A 26,984-nucleotide genomic window follows, 5' to 3' on the forward strand; every position below is an offset into this window, starting at 1 on the left:
TCTCTTGCTGCCTTGTTGTGTGGATCGCTATTGTAAGATCTTTGAGCCATATTTGTATCTTGGAGTAATTTGTACCTTCAGGACCGCCTTAATATTGAACCCGCGACATAGTTTTCTAAGCAGGACGCTGGAATACTGCAGTGGGCGCGGTCGATAGGTCGAATAAGGCTTCACCTTGAGACATGTCCTTATCGTGTCCTTCAAGGGGAGACAGCAGATATCCATGAACACTGGGGAGCTAAATTTTAAGAGGAAATAACTGCCAAGAAATGTTGAACACAAAGTCAGCATTTTATATGGGCACGCAGATTCAAGCCATATGGCTTGAAATATGGCTCAAAGATCTTACAATAGCGATCCACACAACAAGGCAGCAAGAGAGTGTCGCCCACATCTGGTTCTTTAGGAAGCAGCTGCCTTTAGGCAAATTTTGTCTTTTTTTTATTCTGGAAAGCTAAGTTCTAAGCCTCGGTAAAGGCTCCGAGAGTTCCCCATCTCTGAAATTCCTGAGCGACATTTTTTTTTCTTTTACTTAGCGCTGTTACTCGCCGATCCTATCCAGCTCGCATCATTACTTCCCTCTTGATGTGCCTTCTAGGCCTTTCCCTTGTAATCTCTCAATTCGGGAGAATTCGAAATCTCTCCATTCAAACGATAAAGTGGCGTAGAATCTCGTCAGTCCCTTAAAGACCTGGCTAAGAAAAAAGATGAAAGAGCTCGCATACGGCCGGCTCAAAAAAGAAACGGAGTGATTGGAGGAAAGACAAGAAGAGAGCGTTGTCGACGTCGTCCGCCTCCTCACTACTCTTTTTCACTTTTTTTTAATCTCTCAATTTTTGTTTCCTATTCCTACTCTTCTTCCCGTTCCTCTAGTCACTTCAACAATGGGCTGACTTTTACCCTTTCTCGTAACATTCCTACCCACTCGCATAGCCGAAAGGATGAGCCATCAATAGCGACGTTTGTGTTTCCACTGAAGAGGATATCAGATTTAACTTAGTCTCAGAAATAAAAAGGCTGAACAACAAAAAATTAACGCAGAGGTAGAAAGGGCTAGACAGCGTTTTTTCCCCCGATTCTTCTTCATTGCCTTTTAATGCATGTTACACTGTATTTGCTGAACTTATCAGACAGAGTTGCCGGTTATGAGTAACTGGATGAACGAATTTTTTTTGCCCTTTCGCAGTTGACTGCAGTAAGTTTATCGCTGTCCCGTGTATCTAACTTGGGCAAAATTTATGGACGCGTTCTCCTGGTTCGTCGATCGGAAAACGTTCGGGGCGAAGGACTCAGCCCGCGCTTGTCCACTGCTCTGCTATTCGCAAGTGCGTTTTTTTTTTACATCTCACGTAAAAGGCAGAGCATACAAGGCCCTATGCTCTCCATGCCTGTAGCCCGTGCTGCAAGTTATATGTGACTGGAACGAGAGGATAAATATCCAGTGCAAATTTACCGTTGTTCAACGCGCTGCCTCATCTTGCTTCTAGATTTCTCCTTCCTTTATGGGAGTGGATGCATCATCTCGCATACCCGTTCTTTCGTTTTTAAGTGTTTTTTCTAGCTCCTGTCGGCAGGTGTGCTCTTCAGGCTTTATAGTACGGCTATCCCGGAACAGTGACAGCAGTGCCCGTTCTACCTAAGCACCGGCGAGAAGAGGACTTTTATCTGAGGCCATCAATTTCCCAGCGCTGTGGCCCAGTCGGCGCCTTCTGAAGAACCGTTTGTTTTTAAGGGAACGGTTTAATCTTCACAGTTCAGTGACGTTTGAACCTGTGAGGCACTCTTTCCTCATTACGTGCAACAAAATACTGCAGGTTTGGTGATACATGACGAAGGAGAGCAGTGCGTAAGCACACCATCGATATCGTTATCAAGACAAGAATTATTTTTTTTTTAGTCAAGCACGAGGCCAATGAAAAGAAATAAATTTGGCGAGGAAACAAAAAGCGTGGGTTTCCAGCGAAGAATTTTAGTTGTCAGTGAAGCTTAGGTTGGGTGAACAGCGCAACAAAGGCGGGACAAAGGCAAGACAAGACACCCACCATGAATGCTTACCAACTCGCCCAAATTTCAGCTTTACTCAATGTGATTTCTTTCTGCGTCCCGTTCTTTTGATTCTGCTGCATCCAAACCTGAAGAATGCGCCCACCCTTCCACCCTTTTAATGCAGCAAAATATTTGACGCTCAAAAGGATGAGACATTTGAATCTGTTAAGCCAAAATCACAGATTTGTGTTTTACTTTTATCCGGCGCTGATAAAAGGCATTACTGACGATGAACTGTAGGGGCCCGATTCGCTGATCTGAAAACTTGTCCACAATCGCAAGATGCTGTTGCGCAACACAAGTTCTTGAAATTTTTTTTTTCTCTGGGCATCCAAGTAAGTTATAGTTCTTCAGATCAAATCAAATGTTCATTAGTTTATCTAAGCTAGTTACATAAGTGAAAATACAGAAGGAGGTCCCAAAGCTCATGGCTGCACCGGGACCTTCAGTTAGTGCGAACGTGCAAAAAATACATTAAAAAAGCACAACAGCAGCACTTAGGATACATGCGTAGCTAATTAGGGCTGCAAATGATATTCATAAAAAAATTGTAGTTATATATACAAGGAGTGATTATTGTTTGAAAAAAATATACCGTATTATATGTTGATAATGCAGATGTACAAGACCACAGATAAAAATAAGTATAAAGCATACATTCGAATAACCCGAGAACAGCAAGCAAGCGCTGCATCATGTGCAAAACAAAGAAAAGGATATATAAACACCCTAAGTGTAACTATAAAATTGAATCTATAAGACAGCTTTTAAGCTTCAAATAATGTTAGCTGTTTTTTGAATAAATGCAAAGATGGTGATTGTTTAATGATATATGGTGAACTGTTGCACAGCGACAGAGCAGATAAAATGATGGTGCGCTTACCGTAATTTGTGCGCACAGCTGGTAGTAGAAAATTGTGTGTGGCGAACCTTGTTAAGTTAGGATCAGAAAGAGCATCTCTGGTAAATGCGACTGGTAGGATTAAGTTATTCACGCATCAGTAAACGAGAATCATCAGGCGGTAGCTAACTAGGTGAACAATTGGTAGAATGCGATGTTAATTATGAAGCGAAGAGGCATCACAGCGACATGAACTGAATGCGTATGGTCTGATGCTGAATTTGCTGCAACTTTGATAAATGCGTGTGGTAGATGTTCCCCATGACGAAATGCAGTGGCTGTGAATGAATGCCTTATAAAGCGCTGTCAGTGTCGATTGTGAGAAAAGAGTGTGAGTACAAAGCAGCGTTCTTATTCCATAAGAACATTTTGACCTGATATGCGAGATATGATCTGTAATCTTTGAATTTCAGTCATGAACTACACCGACAAATGTACACTTGTTAGATACCTAAGGTAATGACTGGTGTATATTTTAGGATGCGAACAAATTGTCATAAAATTTGTGTTAGCGTGGTTAATTTCCAAACGATTCCAACGACACCAGCACAGAATACTGTTAAAATCGGCGCTAAGCTTTTCTTTCTTCCTTTTTTAGCAACAGAAAATGTCTTCAGTTTAGGCAGTCGTCTTGTTCGCCTTGTTTTCTAGGCTAACACACCTGTCTGGTGGGTACGGTTAAACAATTGAAACTATCAAGCTGTCTTCGTCCACTCGTTCGGTTGCATTTGTTCTTGCTTTGTTGTCTTAGCGTTGCTGTTTCTACACTGTTCTTACTTTATTTGAGGACATCCGTTAGTTTTTTGCGTATCCCGCCTTGTTTATTTCTGCGGACGCTGACCGACAACGGAATGGTAATTTCGCAAATAACCACAGCGGTCGCCTAGTAGCTGAGCACCCGCCTCGCATGCGGGAGGTGCGGGGTTCGATCCCCAGTGCCGCCGGGTACCCACCGGTGATACAATGGGTACAAGCTTTCCCCTGGTCTGGTGCTCGGCTTCATTAGGGTGAAATGCTTGGGAAATGTGTCGTTGACCCCACATTGAGTAGAGGAAAAAACCTTGTGCCATGGCGCTCTTTGGCCACATATGCCCTTGCGCCATAAAAATTCATTATTATCATCATTTATTTCGCATATAGCGAAATATGAGGTGAGTGACGTTAAACTCGGCGAAAGGAGCAGTGTAAAAAAGAGAATTAAATAAAGCAAGGAAACGAAGGTTGGGGGACATTATGAGAAGTGAAAAAACATGGCACAAGCCCCACACAGGTGGTATATTGTCAAACAAAGCTAACCATGGCGTGCGGCCTAAGCGGCGCACCCCAAAGAAAACTTCAACGAGAAACCATAAGCAATAAAGCAAAACGGGGGTGGATACTTAAACTCCGCCTGAAAGGTATGACGCCTTAGTGTCAATGGGCTAATATCCGTATATGAGAGATTGCTCACTGTCTACTTTGAATCCATAGATCGCTGGGAGTTACCATACTACTCCTGGCGCAGTGGTGCAGCGGTTAAGCGATGTGCCGCAGCTCGGGCAGGTGGCTGTTTAAAATGTAGCCACAAGTGGGGCTTGTGTGACCCAGGTTGCACTTCCCGAGCAGCCTCTCGCGAGCAATCATTAATTTACCTGCCACCTGGCACGGGGGCAATTCTCTCATAATCCGGTGGGCAGGTTATGATGGCCACAAGGTCACGTCACCCAGCTGGCCCACCTAGGATGCTTCTCCGAGGAGTTTTCGCTCACAGCGCATACGACGACGCCGCCGACGACGACATCGGATTTTCTGTACACGGGAGCATTAATGCTATAGCGTTAAAAACAACATTTCCTTACCAACAGATCGGTTCATGGATTTTTTTGTACATTCCCATACAAAAACGTCCTATGGGCGTCTGTGGAAAAAGCTGTCCGTCTATGGCCTTTTTATGAACGTCTATAAGCACCAATAAAGTTGCTTATTGCCAGCTATTGAAAAATCTATGCCACTAAAATTATAGCTTTGGAACCATACAACTGTCTTAAGCTCTCTATAGAAAAATATATCAGCCTGTATACGCAGCTATAGGCAGAAATAGGAAAGGTTTATAGCTATTTGGGCCAAAATCCTATAGCCGGCCATAGGACATTTTTGTATGGGTTATTCTTTCGTCACATTTCTGTCTCTCCTCACATGCTTGGCTTCTTGAGAATTAAACATTAACGTGAACAGTGAGTGCTCATTCGAAGTCTCTGCTCTTATTCGTAAGGGGCCCACCATTCAGCTCTGCCACCCTGTCGAAAAACACAATAGAATTTTTTTTCTTTTCACAATAAAATTTTATAATATTTTTGGCCAAGAACTTACAGAAGCAACATAATTTTTTGTAGTAAAAAAATAATTGTCTTTATCGTAATCTTTATCGTAATCTTTATCTTTATCGTAATTACCTTTGTCGTAACGGCAAAAGTAGAGAAGAAGAATACTACAATACTAGAGAAAATATTAAAATACTACAGAAAAGTCTCTCGTCACGACTAAACGACAAAACACTTTTTCATATTTTTGACGCAATTCTGTCGTTTTTTTTTTTTTCGGCTGGGCAGAGGTGGTGCAAGCTTGTTACGCGGAAAATTCCAAGACATGTTGAATAGGGCGAGGCTGATAGCCGTTGAGATGCCGACGATTGCTAAATTCCCATGTCACTCTGACCACTGTCGAGTCACTTTCATGGTTTCAAGGACGCAACTTCACCTAACAAGCAGATGGTTCGAGCTCTGCGTACACCTGGCTGCCATTTTGTCTAGCGCCATTTCTTCTTCGCCAGTCACCACCTTCAGGTGACGCTACGATCGCTTCTGTTTTCGTTGTCCCGCCTCCAGCGAAACTGCCTGAAAAATCTACAGCATGAGAACTGTGGAAACGAATACTTGCAATAAGCTCGAAGAGGAAAATCGGAGAGTGGCCATCGCAGTAAAGTCAGCCTTCGCTGAAAAAGCTAAGGCTAACTTTGCAGTGTTTCAACGTGGTTGAATATTGACGTATCCTCCTCAGACCTGAGCGAAAATTTAGTTTATCAGCGTTAATCAATATAGTATATTTCTAAAGCGTGCGTGCTGCCAAGAATGTGCACATGAAATATTTGCAGCCGCAGCTTCAATCGCTTCTCTCTGCGACCTTTCTAGGCTCTCTGATACGCCTCTCTATGCGTTCAGAAACGTTACACACCTCATGAAGCGATGCAGTTAAATGCGCACAGACCATTACATATTTCAGTCAGTATTAAAAGCAATTTCTTCGTGAACCGTGAGAAATATATGAATTATTAGGCCGCTGAGAGCAGGAAGCTTTAAAAAGCTGCTTAGAGCGCCCCCTACCGCTACACAAACTTTGAAAAGGCGGCTACAAGGGAGCACGGTGAGTACTCTCGTGCTTCCAAAATCACTTCATTGTAACGTACAGCCCCCGTCAAAAGTGTACAGCACAAGGGGTTTGCTTCTAAGCTGTTACCTCATAAAAATAGTCTATAGACAGTCTATAGACTATATTGCCTTCCTATAGATATTTCTTTTTGTCTGTTCATAGTCTATAGACTGTCTATAGACAAAAGTCCACTAAACGTGTGTGGCCATAAATCTATACTTTGTCTATAGACTGTGTATAGGATTTGCATTGCCTATAGGCTGTTCTCTAGGGTTTGTCTACAGAGAGCCTATAGACTTCTAAAGGAATTTTTGTAAGGGTTTAGCGGGGCTCCCTAGCGCATCTAGCCGTCCAAATCTTCGGAGGATTAAGGACGCAAAGCCATTCCTCTTTCGAGAGGTTACTGTCCTTAAGGATGCATAACAAGGCACGCTAGAGGCATCACAAGCATACCCCTTGAGCTGTATACTTTCGACGTGGGATGTACGCTTGATTGACCAGGCTATAGGTATAAAATGTCGATGTTCTCGCTGATTTTATTGGAAAGCTTTCCTTAACCAGTCTCCATGAATACTAACGTAGAAGCCTATCGTGGCAAGTTCCGTCGCAAAAAGAGGCATCGAGGTGTAACACTTCTATAGTACACTCAGAGTAACTGCTGAGGCGTGTCTGTGCCTCCGTGCTAGTTAATAAGAGAGTTCGAAATCTGTACCCCACAAGCAAGCCTCGCTACAGGTGTTCCTCAACTGCTCTAATATGTTACGTCTTCATTAATGTGCTAATTTAAAGCCAGATAACATCATAGTTCTTGCCGCCAGCTGCGTAGAAAATTAATGGGAATGGAAAGCGTTGACTCGTGTCTCATGGGGTGCTGTAATTAAGGATCGCGCCGATGTCCATTAAAATCTATAGTCTTAGCTGGGCGCATAGAGCTGGCCTATTGCTTAGTGCCATTTCATTAACTACAAGAAAATGGCCTTTCCGGGTTTTTTCTTGTTAAGTTACCAGCGTTCCACGGGTGCCAGCATTTCCGAATCTCTCGTAATAATTTTTCTCCCCTTCCACCCGTCCCGCCGCGGTGGCTCAGTGGTTAGGGCGCTCGACTACTGATCCGGAGTTCTCGGGCTCGAACCCGACTGCGGCGGCTGCGTTTTTATGGAGGAAAAACGCTAAGGCGCCCGTGTGCTGTGCGATGTCAGTGCACGTTAAAGATCCCCAGGTGGTCGAAATTATTCCGGAGCCCTCCACTACGGACCTATTTGTTCCTCTCTTCTTTCACTCCCTCCTTTATCCCTTCCCTTACGGCGCGGTTCAGATGTCCAACGATATATGAGACAGATACTGCGCCATTTCCTTTCCACCAAAAACCAATTATTATTATTCCACCCGACGCCTTCCTGAACGAAAAGTGAAAAAGTAGCTTATTAAAGGTGTGGCTATTTCCTTCTCTTCCTCCCTAGTGGTTCTGTTTTGATTTCGGAGCAGTCATTTATCAAGGAAATTACTGCGGCGCCCCCAATTCATTTCTCTCCACTTCCTTAGTATTCGCCTTACGTCAAGCGAAGCAGCTAGAAAGCTTCGGCCCGAGCTTTTCTCTGAAACTTCACTCATCTATTTCTGCGTGCTGGTGCGACACTCCTTATATGGACATATATTCGTGCAGGCTTCGCTGGTTGCCGCCTGCGCAGTGTACCGAAAACCATCAATCATCCTCCCCTGGATTGTAGACTAGCCATGCTTCTTTCATACGCCCTTCAAAGGAGCGAGAAGAGAAGGGGCGGTGGTGGCGAAGGGCTTCCGTATTCCTGACGCCGTTGGTTTTTAAGGTCTTCGTTTCAAGTTTCCTAACTTTGACGTTGTCCCCATCCCCACGTGTTCGATTTGTATCGGACATAGTGAAGCCCCTTGAAATCGCAGCTGGCGGCGCAGATAACGACTGCGTAAATGCACATTAAATAGTATGGCTATTTTCTGTACAGCGAAGTTCGTGTTGTAAGAAAGCATTCGCAGGATCACATAACCAACAGTTCTGGACAAAATCATTTTTCAACGGGAAAGAGTTCATGAACGCAATTTTCTCATATATTGTAAGATTTCATTCAAAATTCAATATATCCGCAAATCTTCCTTCGGTAGGCTTACATTTTTTTTTTGCTAATAACGTTTTTGCTACCGTCAAAAACCTTTCCCATCTCTTTTCTATGGCAGTCTTAACAGCTCCATTCGTGCGAAAGAAAACCTTTTAAAGAAACATTTAAATTTGCTGCGCACTGGGAGAATGGACAATTACCTTTAATATTTACTTAAAGGTAACACAATATTACAATATTCAAAATTTTAGTCCGAGAATACTGCACATGGAAAACCTTGAGAGACCAGATTTTACACTTGGCGCATGCCCAAGTTGCGGGATGTTTAGCCAGCTCTCACGAAAGTTAGGGACGAGTGTTATCCTATAGCTTGGGTCCTAGTCTATGTATGCCTGCGAGAAGTTTACGGGCCTGATGGCCTCTGTAACTACCTGCTGTAATTTTTTTTCGCTTAGTTTTGACACAGTGGTGTGATGTTGTAACCATACATCAGCAAAAATCTGTCCCCCATGCTTTTGAACTTTCTGTCCGTAAAGATAAAGCCAGTAGCTATAAAGCCTCTGCTACAGTACCTGCTAAACCAAGTATACAGGGTTATCAAAATTAAGGTCTAAAGATTTCGTAAACTTGGACGCAGAGAGGCACGTAGAACCACCTCTGCACTTAAGTTAAGCGGCCAGGGTGACGCAAAGTTAGATAATAACGATTACGATGAGGCATCTAATTAATTAAAATCAATTAATAAGCTTTAAAAAGTATTGTTTCTTGCGCCTGAAAGAGTTCGAATTTATAGCTGGATATTCTACTAACCTCGCTCTTACTTCAAAGATAAATGCAAGCTAGGACTAGAATGTTGGTTCCGCACTCGTTGATTTTTCTAAAACATTTGGAAAGATTAACAATGACATTCATTTTTCTAAACTTGCGTATTTTGCTAATCAAGTGAAAGCTTTAAGTCTTATTACCAAATACCTATTCAATTGTGAACTAATTATTAGTGTCTCTGGTGTCCTCTCCGACAAGAAGATTATCAGCATTGGTGTTCCTCAGGGTTCGATACTTGGCCCTATTTTATTTTTAATAGTTATCAGCTATCTACCTAAGTGTCTAACCATGGCTTCTGAGTGTACTTTGTAAGCAGATGATACTACCTTTTTGTCGTCAGATAAAAGCTTGAATTTCCTTACCGAAACTTAATGAAGACTTCAATAGCATTGTTAGCAGTTGTGCTAGAATCAAACTTCTTACAAATACTTCGAAATCAAAGATCGTTATATTTAGTTCCCTGTCTGCAAATCTGGCGAATATAACCCCATTATACATAATTCGCATCTCATGCATCCTTCTGATCCCGGCTTATTCCTTGGTATTCTACTCGTCAGTTTGAAATTTAAAATGTATATTCAGGAATTAGAAAGAAAAACATCATATATTATCAAAATATTGCTTAAGGCTCGTCGTTTTTTTTTTTAACTTGCGCACATTGGTTACACTATATTACGCATTCATACAAAATCATTTAAACTTCTGTATAACTTCATGGGGACTAATGTATATTTCTCAGCTTTTATCTCAACACATTCAACGTCGAGCCATCACAATAATAACGGTAAATAATCGGCACTCTCCTACATTGCCGTTGTACCATTATCTTAATACATTTCGCATTCATGACCTATTCGAATTCAGCATTCCAGTATTTGGTCATCACGGCACGAATAATCGCGAACTCCTGCAATTTTTGCACATAGAAGACGTTACTAATTCTAATGTTATACCCTTTTCCCTTGCTGGAAACTTCAGTTTCCAAAGTCCGTAATAACTTTGGCTTTCAGACAGTTGCATTTTCTTTCATCAAACTCAGCAGATATTTACCGCGTGATATCAAACAAGCATCGCCTCTGTCGTCATTTAAGCGCCAACATAAAATATATATTTTCAGTCGTTAGTATATTGGCATATTGTGAACTTGTATACCTCTAGCATTGCTTTATTATGTTGAGTTGTTTGGCCAAATGTTCTTGTTTTTTTCACTTTTTGCTGTCTTGTTATTGCTGTCGCTAACAAATGTTATTAATTGGCGCATTTTGTTATAAGAGGTCCCCCTTCAGTAGCAATCCTTTGGGACCTATTTATGTAGTAGAATACGTATTTATGTTGTACTTTGTATTTTTCAAAAAACTTCAACTTCAAAAAAACAAGGTGGTTACGTTCTGCGCTAACCACCTCTTGGCCTGACGCGGCGTTTCGTCCGGCAATGGCGTAGAGCGACCGGTGAAGGTGGTAACTGTTTCCTTTTCACTTTCGAATATCGAAATGGCAGAAACACTTACGCAACAGCTGCGTCACACTAGGGAGGACTTTCGCGTTGACTGTCAACGCCTTACAATGCGCAATTACGCGATATCAGTTGAAACTCTGGGGGCGAACACCTCCGAGCAGAATTGTACCTAATGGAGTAGTCTAGAAATGCTTCTAATAAACAGGGCGTATCACCTAAGACGTTGTACAATTTATAAAAAGAGGCATTTTGAGTTTGAAGAGTGCTTTTTTCGGCATAACATTGTCAGCGGTGTAGTGCATCGGAATACTGCTAAGATGTGCCAACAAGCTGGTTAACTAATATTTATTAGTTAACTTTTTAGCTGTTACTGCCAGCATCGTTAATTACTGAGACGCGTGTAGCCTACCGCTAGTAATATTATTATCAGTTTTTATAATTTCGAAAACGCGGTTACTCTCGGCGCTGTGGCCCAAAAAATTTTGTCTTCGACGAGTAGCGATGTAGCCAAAATATGATTAGCCACAGCGCAGAGGGTGACCTCGTTTTCGAATTTCTAAACACTGATATGGATATTACTTATGGTAGGCTACACACCTCTCAATAATTAAGGCGGCCAACAGTAACAGTTAAAAAGTCGACTATTCAATATTGGTTAACAAGGCCTGGGAGTTAGCAAGTCTTGGCTATATTCTGAAATACCACGCCACTGACAATGATATGCCGATATAAGCGCTCTTCTAACTCAAAAAGCCTATCTTTGTTTAAATTAATGTAAAGACTTACGTTAAACACCCTCTATGTTGGCAATAAAAACATTCACGCTAGCGCCGCCGTGGTGCCCGAGTGGTTATGGCGCTCGGCTGCTGGCTCGAAAGACGCGGGTTCGATCCCGGCTGCGGAGGTCGAATTTCGATGGAGACGAAATTCTAAAGGCCCGTGTACTGTGCGATGTCAGTGCACGTTAAAGAACTCCACGTGGCAGAAATTTCCGGAGCCCTTTACTGCGGCGTCCCTCATAGCCTGAATAGCTTTGGGACGTTTACTCCCCATAAACCATTCACGCTAGCAACTCTGCCTAAAAAGTCCTATAATATATTTTTGTTAATTAGGTACGTGATGGTGGCAATTAACATCTCACCTAGTGTCCCCCTGGCCACACAACATGTGTGCAGAGGTGGATTTCACGTGCAACTCAATTCTTTTTTTTTTCAAGAAATCTGCGAAGCTTAATTTTCATCCCCCTGTATATTATACGTATATATTTATTTCAACTTCATCGTTAAGTACGTCCACCTGACTCTGCCCCGTTTCCTGGCGCTGCGTAGATCTAGTTATAAATGACAATCTTTTTGCCGACGACTAATTTTCGTCGACGCTGCCGCGGCCCTCATTTTTGAACACCGGCCACTTTTGACAAATGTGCGGTGGAGAAACCGCACTGATAAACTTCAGGAAGTTGCAACACAAACTTGAGCTCCATCTTCTCCAATTGGTTTCGTCACATCATCTCCCGCCATTTATCTGCTTGGCACTGCAAAGGGAGGGGAGGGTCACGCCCTCGCATTACAGCTGCCCGCTTGCGGAAAACCCCACTGACCAATGGACAAGGGTACAGCTATCATTTATTTTTTTCTGCGCGCAAGCAGTCCTTAGCTAAATGGCTTTGTTTTTCTTCTTGCAGTTTCTTCATGATCTATTGCCGTGAGGGTTACGCAACATGCATTTTGTACTGGCAAATATCCAGGCTAAAGCTAAACATACCGAGTATTTCGCATGTTCCAGACAGAGGAGTGGTGACAACAAGACATGGGCTCGTTTCAGCGGTGCTCAAGCCCTGCTTTTGGCACATCTCCAACTAGTTTCATCTGTCGGTAGCCAGTATCGAAGACCACGTAACTCTATGGGGATATTTTCACTTGTGATTGTGAGAAAACAATGGGGTGCGGTTAGATGTCGCGTGGACATGTTGGTTGTGATGACCTACTCACCCAACTCGCTGGAAAATGGGGCTTATAAAATGATTCCTACGCCCACAACGACCAGTTCCGGTGGCGTAGCAATTAACTCAGCCATCATGGCAATTGTTTCCTCTCTTAGACAGCAAAAACAGCGTGTCCCCTTCTGCACCCTTTTGTTTCGTCAGCACCATCGCACCTAACATAAAGAAACAGATGATTAAGATCACATGGAGAAGCGATAAAAATGTCTGGTTTGAAATAAAATAATCAAGAAGGCCATTTTCCGAATAAATACTTATTAGCGCCACACCGCCGGTAGTGTTTCTACCCTGGCGACAAAAGGCATGAACTAGGGCGTGCCCGCTGTATGGAGCAGTGCCAACTGTGCAGGTCTGTTCTTCAGTAGGTCTTGGTCTCAGCTACTGCGCGGTGCGAACAAAATGGGAGCTGAGCAGAGGGCGGCAAACGAACGACTGGTGTTACGACGCCGCTAGAAATGTGGACATTGCAGCCAAATTTCAAATACCGCCAAAGACAAGGTCTCAGGCGAACCGGAAAACGACGCGGGCGCTGATTTCCTGCGGAGAGACTTTACTAAATATATGAGGTTAAAATATGTAGTCATGAAACCGGGGACACCTTACCTTATTGCCCAATTTCCTGTGTAGCTTGACAGATTGGTCTTTAACGTGTGGCGATATAAGTGGAAGGTATAGGCAGTGAGCGGCAGAGAAGTATAGGGTCCGAGTGATTAATTGCAATGTATGGAGATGAAAGTGTATTGGCGTTCTTTCCAAAGCTTCGAAACGCCAATAGCCGCTATTTATCCGTGTTTTCTAGCAGTAATTGTAGGGTAAAATAGTCACCGCAAGTTTACCTAGAAGGGCGCTGTTTTTTTGCTAGAGCTCTAGAGAGTTACTTTGTTGTCGTGCTTTACACATAACGTTTGATGACTGGTATGCCTGTAGGGAGAAGAAGCAATGACAAAGAGGGAAGGTTACACTAGGCGAGAGGACACGAAGGTTCGCGTGCTGTTCAGCAATTACGTAAAGCTTCGACGTATGGGCACGTGGTATGGCGAGCGGAAAACGGTGTTACCGTAGGTGTCAGTTCACGCTACGACGGTCCCGTTGTAACGGGTGGCCGTTGTCGTCCTATACGCATCGTTTGCAGCTCACAGCCAGAGCCCGCACCGAGATGAGTGGGGATATATAGAATGAGGCTCAAGTTAGGCTTCAGCTGCCGAAAATTCAGTTTGAAGCAATGCATCTTACTCGGAATATCCTGATAGAGTGCTTTTGCAGTATAAACTTTGTTCCAATTGCGTTCAAGCTGATCTATTTCTTCCTGCTATGATCATCATCATCATTTATTGTCCCTTAAAGGCCCCTGTCGGGGTATTACATAAGGGGGGAGCGTATACAAGGTTGATGTGGAAAAACAAAGGTCACAAAAATATAACAATGCAATATAGGAACATAAAGAGAAGCAAAGAACGCGAATAGTTGGAACGGTGCATGTAAAAAATGCCTTTAGGCCACAAGCACCACACACGTCGGCGAGAGGTTATGGCAAAAAAAAAAAAAACATGTCAACCCAGGTGATCTCGCAGCAAGAAGAATTCCTTGATGATGCTCCCGCGGACCAAGGAAGAATAATGAACTTGCCCAATTACTAGTAAAATGGCAGTAGTAATTAAGTTATTTTCTTTAAGAAAAGAGCAACAAACAAACCAGTTTAAAATGTTCAACTGCTGTTACGCCCCATATTCGCCAACCAGGCTGCCGTTATCGCTTATCACACAGTCAGGAGGTTTTTTTTATCATGCGGATAACGATATCGATGCTGCACGTCCATTTCACGCAAAGTAGCATAGCCCAGAAGCAAATTATTTGCACTGTATATTTTTAGCTGAGATTATACCAGCACAGACAACTTGTATATACGTAGCATAGAAGACATCAGTGGAGCTGGTGCCCTGGTCGACCCACGTTTCGAAAAGCAAACCGCACCATCTGAATGCACTCTTCAGAGGTAGCGCTTGTTATTGGACGTTACATTCAACCGCGCAAATTATAATGCAAGTTGCACCCCAAGCACAAATTCGACATCCTGTAAAGGCCTCAGTTTACTATCCAGTCCATGTGTCTCCATGTCTCCATCTTGGGTTCCACCGCCATTTTCCAACTGCAACTGAAGTTGGAGGGATAACTCCATAATGAACAGTCAGTTGTGCCCCCAGTTTTTCACTGAATCTGGTTGAAGGTACCCAATTAGGATTTCGCGGAAATTCACAGCGAAAGGCACAAAAAACTGAACGCATTAAATAATATTTCCTCTCGAAGGCCTGCGCGCAGAGACAAATACGAGAAGCGATGAGTCTCTCCTGGGCCTTCCCCACTACAGTGAGTCACTGAAGCTCAGTCGATCGCCTTCTGCGGAGGGGGGGGGGGGGGGGGGGGTTACGTCAAACCTGCAATTCGAGAGCGTTCCTGCAAAGGGCGAAAGCAAAAAAAAAATGGGAAAGAATGGGAGGGGGAGGGGAGAATAGGGGAGGGGCAAATTAACGCCATCGTCCCCATTATTTTTTGTTTCTGTCTGCGGCCTTGTCGATATGGCGTCCTGAGTGTGCGGCGGGAATACACTCCGCGGCACTTACGCGATCGACAGAGCGCGTAATTATACACTGGCTGCCCGGGGTCCCATCGAGCCATGGGCTGAGTCAACGAGGAGTCAGTAATGGGCCGCCGCTTTAGCTCTGCCTTTAAGGGACGCTTCTAGGAAGCTTCCTTCAGCTTCGAATTCACTGCGTGTGCTTTGTGGAGTTAAAACGAGCGGTGGCCGAGTACAGTGCGCTTAGGAATCGCACCGCGTCTCTCGACGACGCTGAAGCATGCTCGTCTGCCAACTGCATGGCGTGAAATGCGAATGTCTTCGACGGTATGCACTATGACCAGAGAGCAGTGACAGAAAATAAGCTCTCCTCTAGCGCATTCTTCTTTACAAAAAGGGGTCCGTCAGAGGACAGCTTACCGTATTCTTACTCACATATTAGCGTACTCGAGTTTATAGCGTAAGGATATCGTCACTGTTTACAGGCAGAGCTAAAAGCGCGTTTTTTTTTTAGTTTTTCTGTTTGAACTGTGGTATCTAGGCTTGGTGATTCATAAATTCGTGTGGATGCTTACCCCAGTCCAGCTTATATAACGTTTAATTCCTTCCAGGAAAAGTGAGAGCATTCCATCAAACGCGCTTATTTTAGAATATCCGGGTGACTCCGCTATGTGTTTTGCGTATCGGGTGCGGTGCAAAAGTAGCTGCCCAGGCCTCCTATTGCAAACGCATAAGGGTATCGCCTTTGTGAGGCATAACATGCCTTAAAGGGCAACTGCATAGGTTTTGGAAACCGACGAGCTGAAAAGGGTCCAATGTACGAAACTTGCAGGAAAAGCATGCCAAGTTTATTTGGGCTAGCATTTAAATTGGTGACGTAATCGCCGATTAAAATCACGACGCCCTTCAAGCTTCTCCGCTGCGCACAACGCCAAGTCGGGGGCGCATGACGACGTCATTGAAGGTATCGGTAAATTTCTAAAGCATAAACGCCTGCTTTGAAGGAAAAAAAAACAACGCCATCAAAGCCAAATCCCGCTGAGGGTTGTTTGGCAGCGTCCAACGAGGCACGGCAGGGTGTGGCTGGGAGCAGCGGTAATTTAAAATCACACCTCCCGTGACGTCACGCTGACTTAACCGCATACCTCCCGTGCTTTGAGAAAAAGCACAAAATTCGATCCTCGATTACGTCACTATTTTAAATGCTAGTGCAAAAAACACTTGGCATGCTTTTCCTTGAGCCTGTTTAGATTTTAATGCTTGAATATCGCGAAATTTTCAAAAAGTGGTGCAGTTGCCCTTTAAATGCTAGCACCAATCACTATGTTTAAAAAAAAAGATGTAGCGCAAAAGAGACGAGCACGGGAGGGAGACACAAGGACGAACGCTCCCTCCCGTGCTCGTCTTTTTTGCGCTACATCTTTTTTTCAAACATGTGTCACCAGCTCGCCCAGCAACAAGTTTTATTGAAACACTATGTTCCTTGTATGAGAGGAATGCATGGTATTAATCTAATCTTAAAAAAAAACGCTGGGCTAACTTCGGTGCGCAGCTCCGCTTAGCTCCGGGTGGCAGTACGACGAATTTTCAAGAGAGGTGAAACCACGCACTTCAGGTGCCGCTGCGGACTGCAGAGGTGGATTAGTGAGCATCCACGTTGCATTTGGGAGGTGTTAAATAAGATCTTTAATTCCCCCGGGTCCTCAGCGGTTATACGATGGGAACAATCTCTGCCTTGTCTGATGCTCGGGTTCTCAGGGCTGATACGCTCGGGAAAGTCGGTTGTTGACCTCACGACGAGTGCAGCGAACATGTCAATCATGCCGTTTTTTTTTTATTGCCAAGCTCCCCTTTTGTCATTAAGATCAAATTATCATCATAATAATCAAATACTCCTGCGGCAGAGATGGGCATGGGGGATGCAATAGTCCCACACGTAAGCCAGAGTCGCTACAAAACGCAAAAATTTATGCGTATGAAGTGTTCAAATGGCGGCAGTATGTAGTGCGCGGAACATCGATCTGGGGTCAAATTATAATAACATGTGATCCTATCGGATTAGGCAAGCACAGTGTGTCTAAGCGCAAGTATTCTGATATTCCATTTGTGTGCTACGATACTAGGGGCCTCAATTAAATTTCCCGAATGTCATACCTTAGCTCGTGGTAAGCTCCCTCAGATGTTTTTCACGTCTCTAGTGCGACTGGCACATCAAGAGCTGGATATCGAGCCACATTAGAGAAGTCTTCCTATGCTCTAGACCGGACTTAACAAGTTATGCAAGCATTCACTTCCTCTGGACACCTCGTAACGAAGTCTAAGGTGCCGCGTAACTTCTCACGACCCATTATAACGGAATCTCTCCCCGCTCTTTTCGTAACGCTCAAAACAGGAAGAAGACTACGTCTGCTGTGAAGTGTGCATGCGCATTTTAAATCTCGGCAAAGCATTTCGAAAGACATCTTACTTAGCGTCAACGAAGAGCCTTCTTACGTTCGCGTAATGCCGAAAGATTAAGGCGCTCTAACTCTTTTTGCCCGAGAAGGTCTCCTTTGATCAGGCGCTTTTCCCTATGAATGACGTCCTTACAGCATAGCTTTATTTTGCCGTTTCGTTCCAGTGATGACTGCGCAGCAGAACGAGTTTTTGATAGCGTTATATCATCCATCCCACAGCTACGCAACAGCAACCAACTCCAGTTGTGGGCGGACGCAAGTTACATAATGAAATTTTTTTGTGAAAGCTTTATGTTCGTCAGGCTAACTTTGCCAATCTGTTGAAAGAACAGCCCAACAGATAACCAAATTAAAGATATCGCTTTTGAATATTTCTAAAGCTCATAAAAATTTTAGAATTTTCACATATGTTCTTGCTACGGCTCTAGAGGATTGGAAGGACGGAATTTGAATGCTTGGAAAACTTGCGGTTTTCCGCCATCATCGTGAAAAGCCTTTTCGCTTGTAAACATAAAAATAGCCTTCCTCGCCGTCCCTCGTCTAAAGGAGATTGAAGCTTCGGTTCGAATGCATGGGATGACTGGGTACGTGGCCAACAAATACAAAACGCACATCGTGAAGAGTTCATACTCCCGTGACACGACTTCCGGTGCGGCGCTTTATTTATAGGCTATTTTTCCACGTCTGGTCACATTTCCAGTTTCGCTTAATACAGGCACTGCGGCGGGTTTTGTATGTACACGGTCGGTCAAAAGTTCCCAAGCCATAGGCTCTGCTTTCGAGTGCTATAGTCGGGCAGTTACAACCACCACGAAGCCCAAAATCTTATAGAGGGTAAGAGAAGTACCGTTCTCAGCTGTGAGAAACTTGATGCCTTTATTGCTTTCATAACTGGCAGAATATGCCGTGGAAAAGCAGACCCTGTTGCCTGGAAACTTTTTACCAACCCAGTACATGCACCCCGGCTATCCTAAACCCGACATTTTCCATTTAATTCCTTGAAGGATATTGCTTGACTTGTCCCTTTCATTAGCTTTGAACTGTAGCTCATATTCAAAGCAAGTTCTTTCGATTACGGTATCACAAGACAGAAAGGGTAGGTTGCTATCCAAGAGACCCCGTCAGAAGGCACCTCGCCTCACTTTTATATTTGTCCACAGTGGCTTGTTGCCGACCTTGTGAGCAGAGTTTTGCCTTCACACCAAAAGTAACCGGTGACAAAGAAGTGGCGCTGCTTCAGCTTACAGCAACATTTTCTATAGTTTCGCCCCTTTCACACTCTCATAAAATGCATCCGATTCCGCAGTTTTAATGGAACGGCCCGGACTCTGCGAATATTTATTTTCGTGCAAAGCGAACGCATGTTGTGCCGCTTTGCTTGGCCTCAAACTCGAAAAACTAAAGTTTAATCACCAAATATCACCAAGCTTAATCACTCATGTTACCAAATGGGACCTGCCAACGCAAATCTAGAGAGTTTATCACAGAAACCATAATGAAAACGGCAAATTAAAATACCTTATTCCTCAAAAACGTATGCCTGCTCCATATTTAGCCTGTAACGAAGGAAAGCTCTACGTTTAAACCAATCACGGTGGGGCCCAGAAAGCGCCGCCTATTCGACAGCACTCGCAGAATAATAATAATAATAATAATTGGTTTTTTGGGGAAAGGAAATGGCGCAGTATCTGTCTCATATATCTTTGGACACCTGAACCGCGCCGTAAGGGAAGGGATAAAGGCGGGAGTGAAAGAAGAGAGGAAGAATAGGTGCCGTAGTGGAGGGCTCCGGAATAATTTCGACCACCTGGGGATCTTTAACGTGCACTGACATCGCACAGCACACGGGCGTCTTAGCGTTTTTCCTCCATAAAGACGCAGCCGCCGCGGTCGGGTTCGAACCCGGGAACTCCGGATCAGTAGTCGAGCGCCCTAACCACTGAGCCACCGCGGCGGGGACACTCGCAGAAAATGCAGAGAAAGCATTTAAAAGGGTGGGAGGGAAGGAGGAGGTGGGGGTTGACCCACCTTCCCAAGAGAGAAATTTTGCATATAGAAATATCAGATTGGCCCTAATTTGCTCCACGAAAAGTGCGATAAACGCATTATGGAAGTAGGACCCCCTGACCACCCCTTTCAAAAAGTGTCCATAAATCCGCCCTTGGAAAAATCATAATGTAACTGTTTGCATTTGCTGAAGGGGAAAGGTTTGTGCATGTAGCTAGTGTGGTATGTCAAAGTTCGACAGCACCGCATTTGGATCCGCATTCTATGGAGTTTGTATTTTTACTTGTAGAATGCATCTTGAAACCGCGCAAAAAGACAAGGGACGATGAAGAAACTAACAGGACAGAGCACGGAACTTAAACTGGTTTATTACAACAGAGCGTCACATTTTTACAATCTTCGTAACGACGTGGTAACATGACAAACGATCATCACGTAACCCTTGTGCGCAGGCGTGTACGGGACATCATGCTATCCAGATATGAGTAATCTTTATCGGACAGGATTACCGAGGTTTTGCTGACACACGAGCCAGATTCCTTCTTAATACAGTACGTAGGCCTCACACATGTGGGCATGTGGCCGACCATTGTCGCCTCTGCCGTGGTTGCACGCCTCGGTTCCGCGATACCACAATCCTGAATAAGTTCGCGTCTAATTTAAGTAGAGGAGTGTATGAGGCCTACTGTATTAAGAACGAATCCGGCTCATGTGTCAGCAAAACCTCGGTAAACCTGTCCGATTAAGATTACTCATATCTGGATAGCATGATGTCCCGTACACGCCTGCGCACAAGGGTTACGTGATGATCGTTTGTCATGTTAGATTGTGATTACGATGATTGTATAGATGTGACGCACTGTTGTAATAAACCAGTTGAAGGTTTATTTGAATTATTTAGCAACACTTGGACAGTGAGTTGCCCTGGTCGAGATTGGAGACGGAAGCTTACGTTAACGAGTATGATAACAGGAAGAGAAAAGCCCCTGCTTGACAGGCTTCCTCTCCAAGAATGCAAAGCACTTTAGGAATGCACCACGCGTCTTCATCCGCAAGAACTAAACGCGGTTTTAAAAACAGCACCTCCAAGAGGGGAACCAAATAATGAACCGTGTGTCTGCTTCTTTGTTGTAGTGGGTCGTTTTATCGAGTGCATGTAAACCTAGAACAAAAAAAAAGAAAAAAGTGTACCTTCCTCTGCGCAGGCATCGCTAAAGATTTAAGTGACCCTTCTGGGGATAGGAGACACATAATGTCACGATTATTTTCTCGGCCCAGTATTTGTTTTCTCTGGTCTTCCTCGAAATTTGATGCCGAAGCCGGGGCGACACGCGATACGCTCCCTACAGGAGGGACGTCGCCAAGGAGGGCCGAGAGAAGGAAACATTTTCCGGGGCGTACAAAAATTTGAAGAGCACTTGCTGAAGACCTTGGCGACGAAGTTGTTTCCTGATAATGAAGCCTGGATTAATTAGGGCCCCTCCCTATTAAGATTGCTAAAGCATCGCTGACAGTCACGAATATTGATGCATAGCGATAAAAGAGCGGACTGACCAGCGCTGGTGATGCAGTCAATCACGGAAGAGCTCTTACAGGAACGATATTTAGTTGCTCAACGCTCCTTGCTGCGGTTTGTCACTGCGGACGCCATTTTCTGCACGGCGCGGTGATGGCCTGGGCATCACTAATTCGATAATTTGACGGCGAAAGTGTCGCTTAGGGATTATTTTGTCACCGAAAGTAATACTTCAGTTTCTTTCCAGCCCCCATTTATCTTCTAGCTTCTGTACACAACTGTTAAAATAACTGTTCCGGCTGAGCTCTGAGGTGGACCAGTCGGTACGTGATAGATGTACCTGAAAAGCAACGCAGAATAACAAGCACACTGACGACGCAACACAAGAGCTACTGGAGTGCTAAGATCCGCTAGTCGGTTCTCCATAAGCACAGCTGAACAGCGCCTGAACAGTGTTGCTGCTATTTTTGATTTATTTAACTGTTTTTAGCTCAACTGCCACAGGTTGCAAGCTGCCAAGCCGCCAGAGAAAGGCGGCCCAGGTGCGGCTGTCATAAATCGGCGGCATCTTCTTGGACGGTGCGATCGATGTGGACAGCTACCGCTCGCAACTACATGTGAGGCTAACCAGCAGGTGTAGGAAACATAGTCATAAATCGTGGACAAGCTCATGTTTTTAACACCAAGTTGTTTATGAACGCAATTTTTTTCTCATATCGTAAGATTGTACCATAACAATCAATATATCCGCGATCTTCCCTCGGGACGCCTGTAGCTGCCGGCTATTAGTCTTCAAAACCGCATCCAATCGCTTTCTACGGCAGTCTTAACAACTCGATGCAAGAGTAGGACAGACCTTAAAAGCAAGATTTCGCTACGCACCGGAAGGTTAGATGATTCGAATTAATAAGTTCAAAACAGTAATTCCAATATTCAACAGAAGAATTACAAACAAAAGCGATGTCCTGTCGTGCTGCGATGAAGGCGAGATGTTAGAGGCCCGTGTACTGTGCGCTGTCAGTGCAGGTTAAGAAACCCCAGGTGGTCGCCACAATTCGGAGCCCTCCACGACGAGCCCCTGATAGCCTCAGTCACATTGGAACAATACAACCTCCATAACCCTAAAAATGAAGTCCAAGACAGCTCGACTTGGTCGACGCGCAAAGGCTCTCGCGTTGTCTTTTGATGCTTAGGGAGAGGTAAGCACTGAAACAAAAGGTTACACATTGCTAAACAGACGTAACTTAGTAGAGTCGCTCTCATGGGATACGTTCTAGGAAAGGCCCTCTGCCAGTCGCAGAATTGCAGCTAAGCAACTTACAAAAATATATATATGAAAGCGGTCACTACGCTCGCTCTTGCGAACCGGTTCTTCTGCGACGAACTTGAAAAATTGTTCTGCGAGTCGGTCGCGCAAACGTCAACTACTCAGGGAAAAAATAAAACAAGATTGAGACCCCTCGCTGATACTTATACACCAGTAAAGTGTTGCAGTCAACCGGTTTTGCACCCGTGCGCATTAAATCCGCGAAATGTCACATTTCCCGTTTCTGGAACAGAGGGCTGTAACATTCGGCCCCAACCGCACGACAGGCAAAGAAAAAACATCAAATAAGTTATTCTCATGGGGCGTGAACGTGCACAAAACGGTGTATTAACATTTTAAAAGGCACTTTTAGCTTTCTATTCGCCTTGCTTATAATTTCAATTAAATAGGAGCGCAATATTTTTAAAATTTTTTCTCATGACACTTTCGCGGAAGCGGTTCGCAGCAAAAAACTTTTCCCTGATAGACGTTACAGAGCGAAATCTTCGTAGACTTCCGCAGGACCGAAGACTGGGCGAGTTTGTACAGGTTAACGATATTGCAAGAGTGTGAAATAGACAACGGCACAAAAGAATAGGACACGGCATTGACTAGCAACTTTCCCGGCAGTTACAGTTTGCAGATAGTGACCAGAGATGAAACAGCTCCCTTCCGTTATGGCGGGGAACAGCAGTCGCTGCGCGGAAGTCGAGGCCCATTAATCTCCTAACCTATTTCCTTTTTAATGAAGTTGTGCACTAATAACCGTTAGCTAGCACAAATTGCGACCTCTTCTGGCCAGGATCTCCTGTCACGTGCCGCCCCCGTGCTTGTAGCATCATTCATCGTTTAAAGATTTATCCTGAGCGGGGCGCTTCCTCCCGCATCGTTGCCACCGGTGAGCTGTGCAACTGTCTTTAACATTCCGACTATGCATTTGTTAAACGATCGAATGATCTGCTTGAGTTCAGCGGTGCTTGGGAACAGCGATTTCCCTCGGGAGAGCATTCCCGAAGGGGCATCTTGGAGAGTTTATGCCAGAACAACACGTGCGTAATCTGCAGCGCCGCGTTACGTGTGTCGCATGTCTCTCTCCTGTCCCATGTTCTCCATCATGTTTAGATTCATCATCTAGCCCAACTCCATTCTGTTAACACGTTACAAAAAACAATGCTCTGTATGCAGTCACGCGTAAAAAAAAGGGGGGACGAAAAAATAAGAAGGGTGTAAGATTTTCTGAAAGGCGTCTGAACGACGACACACGGACTTGCAACATTCGCAGAGGAGAGATGGCGTTATTTCAAAGCCGCCGTCTGCGACCGGCGTTTCCGTGTTCTACGTCGCTTCATTCAGCAAGACCTCGGAGCGTACACATCAGAGGATCGCTGCTGCCAGTCGTGGTTCGTTCGCGAACGAGGTTTGTCCACGCCAACCCATTCCTCGCGGACTTCTCAGATCACGCGGCCTCACCGGCGTACTACGGGCCGGTGAGTGTACGCGTAACAAAAGTGTCGCGCGCGCACTACGCAGAGTACAGCGGCAGCAGCAGCAGCAACAGCTCACCGGCTCCTGCGGCGGCGTGGCGTTCGCAAGTGGCGCGGAGCTGGACGTCTTCTTCAGCCGGCGGCGCGACCAGCGGGGGGCCAGGAGTCGAAGACAGCACACGCGACCAAACTCCCCGGGGCGGGCGCGCGGCAAAACAACGCACAGGTAGCCCGTCCCACCACAGCGCAGAAGAAGAAGCAGTGTGCGCGGCGGACGGCTTTTCTTCCTCCGTGTCCGTCTTTTTAAAGTGCGGCCCTCCCCCCCTCGCGGCGGCCGGCCTACTACGTCAGCACGCGGCGGCAGCGTGGGCCCCCTCCCCTCACCCTCGCCGCCGGCACCGCCGCCAATGGCGCGGGGTCCCGGGCCCCGCGGAGCCCGCGGCCGCCTGCTGCGACGGGGACCCCGAGCTCGACGCCGCGAAGGAGCTCGGCTCGCGCCGCGGGGACACGCAACCTGTGGCCGCCCCCCTCTCCCCACCCTCCCCCTCGCAACGCAACCCCGTTGACCCCGCTGCGCTCTCACAGCCGGACGCGCGATAGCCTGCGACCTGAGAACGATGGCTTCGAAGCTACCCCGCGGCTCGGCGAGGCGGTCACAGTAGTCGTACTACGAGCGTCGTTTCGCCGCGAGAGGTGCTCGATGGGGGGTGGGGGGAGGCTTAGTCGCACACGCCTGTCGCGATCGGAGAGCGGCGGCAACGAGTGACGCGTGTGACTGTGCGTTTCGACGTATTCAGTACGAGAAGCATACCACTTTTGTCGCACTAATCGCTTCAACTGCGACGGCGTGGAGGCTCGGTATGTGAGCTCCGTTAAGAAGCCGTCCGTCGGCCGATCCACAGGCACGTGGAGGAGCGCGGCTTTCTATCGCACTTTCACCCGAACCCTTTTTGTACGCACTAAGAAAATGATGTAGGCAACATTTTCGAAATAATAGCTACACCCACGAAGGTAACTGACGTAAATGAGAGATGCGTTTACTTCTCTCAAATGACAAGAAATCAGTTTTTCTTGAAGACATTTAATACCACGATTGCTGATGAAACACAGCTTTATACAGCACAATCCGCTGCTATAGCAGGCTCGCATCAATCTGCGGAGTATTACAACAATAAGCGCAGGAGCTTTCTGGCGCATGCTCGCATTTTTTTTTCAGTTATTGCATTCGAATCTGAAATATTTAGGAACATTTAAAGTTTCTGCCCGTCGCAAAACCAAATTTATTTGTCAGCACGGAGTTCTTCATTGGTTAATTAAAGGAACCATATTGCATTTTCTCATGACGTCAAGCTAGCCAAAAAGTCCGCGGTACCCTCGCTGGGCCATTCTGCTTTATGCATTTATTAGGCGCCTGACTGTAGCGTAGAAAATGAGTTCAACTTAGTGAAAATGTTGCAAAAGATGGTGACCTTATCGTTCGAGGTCGCCTGTGGACTGCTTTTTCTGGACATTCTTTGATCGCAGCTGTGACAAGCTCTGTCTTGAAAGCTGCTGATTTCAATTACACAAAAAATTCCTTAAGTGATTACTCGTGCGGGTTGACGATCACTTTCTGCGAGATGTCTTGTATGATTATTCGAAAAGCTAAATTCCTTTCTTTTCGAGTAATTTTAAGCATGCACTATATTATTTCTTTAGCAAATCGCAAAGAGGGATATCCGAATCGCTATTCCAATATTTTGAAAAATCGCAGAACTATATTTTCTTAAGTAACACATTACAGGGCGCGTACACCTCTGTACGCGAGTGCATTGTGTGTGCGTGTGTGCGCGCGCGCGTGTGTGTGTGTGCGTGCGTGCGTGCGTGCGTGCGTGTGTGTGTGTGTGTGTGTGTGTGTGTGTGTGTGTGTGTGTGTGTGTGTGTGTGTGTGTGTGTGTGTGTGTGTGTGTGTGTGTGTGTGTGTGTGTGTGTGTGTGTGTGTGTGTGTGTGTGTGTGTGTGTGTGTGTGTGTGTGTGTGTGTGTGTGTGTGTGTGTGTGTGCGTGCGCGCGTGTGTGCGTGCGCGCGTGCGTGCGTGTGTGTGTGTGCGTGTGCGTGTGTGTGTGGAGGGGGGGGCAATTTCTACTACTACTACAGTCACAATTTCAATTTTGCTGCTAAGTTTACGTCATGAATCTGTTACAATTATCCAATACAAAAAAAGCAGTGCATATCGGACTAGGAGTGTTTAAATGAAAAGTAGTTTATAGTTTTATGGTTTCGTAGGGTTTAACGTCTCAAAGCGACTCAGGCTATGAGGGACGCCGTAGTAAAGGACTCCGGGTAATTTTGACCACCTGAGCTTCTTTAGCGTGCACTGACATCGCACAAAACACGGGCCTCCAGTATTTCGTCTCCATCGTAATGCGACTGCAGCAGTCGGAATTGAACCTGCGTCTTCTGGGTCAGCAGCCGAGCACCATAACCACTGAGCCATCGCGGCGGCTGTTCAAGAGTAGTATCAGGAAATAGTATGCTGTAAATCAAATGGAGGCGAAAGAAAACCTACAAGTATAAAAAATACAGAAAAACCTTATGCACATTGCATGCCCTATCTGCAATATGTACCCCAAAAGATTTACAAAGACGCTGTACACCGATTCCATTCACCTCATGCAATTCAGTTCGGTGCTTTGGCTTTGGGGCTAACCTCAGTTTGATCTAACGCTACCTCAATACGCCCGCATTTAAGCATCATTCAAGCCCCTGATATACGCGCACTCATAGTGTAGATGGAATAAAACTTTACTGAAAAAGTTAATTTTATCTACATGTTTGCTGGAGGTGTGGAATAAACACATATCGCCGCACTCTTAAGTACACGAGTTGCGCATTGCACCATTAGGCAAAACCAATCTTGTCAACTGCACGAACATGTTA

General features: G+C 45.2%; 1 protein-coding gene across 1 annotated transcript in view; it reads right to left on the minus strand.

Annotated features, from left to right (window-relative positions):
* LOC144099427 (uncharacterized) overlaps window positions 1–24,404 on the minus strand; it is a 282,117-nt gene extending 257,713 nt beyond the window's left edge. The window contains exon 1 of the mRNA XM_077632720.1: window positions 24,146–24,404. The gene's annotated coding sequence lies outside the window, so the exon portion shown is untranslated. The remainder of the gene's footprint in view (window positions 1–24,145) is intronic.
* Between the last annotated feature and the right edge of the window lie 2,580 nt (window positions 24,405–26,984).

This window comes from Amblyomma americanum, chromosome 7 (assembly GCF_052857255.1).
Source record: "Amblyomma americanum isolate KBUSLIRL-KWMA chromosome 7, ASM5285725v1, whole genome shotgun sequence".
In the NCBI taxonomy this organism is placed as follows: domain Eukaryota; kingdom Metazoa; phylum Arthropoda; class Arachnida; order Ixodida; family Ixodidae; genus Amblyomma; species Amblyomma americanum.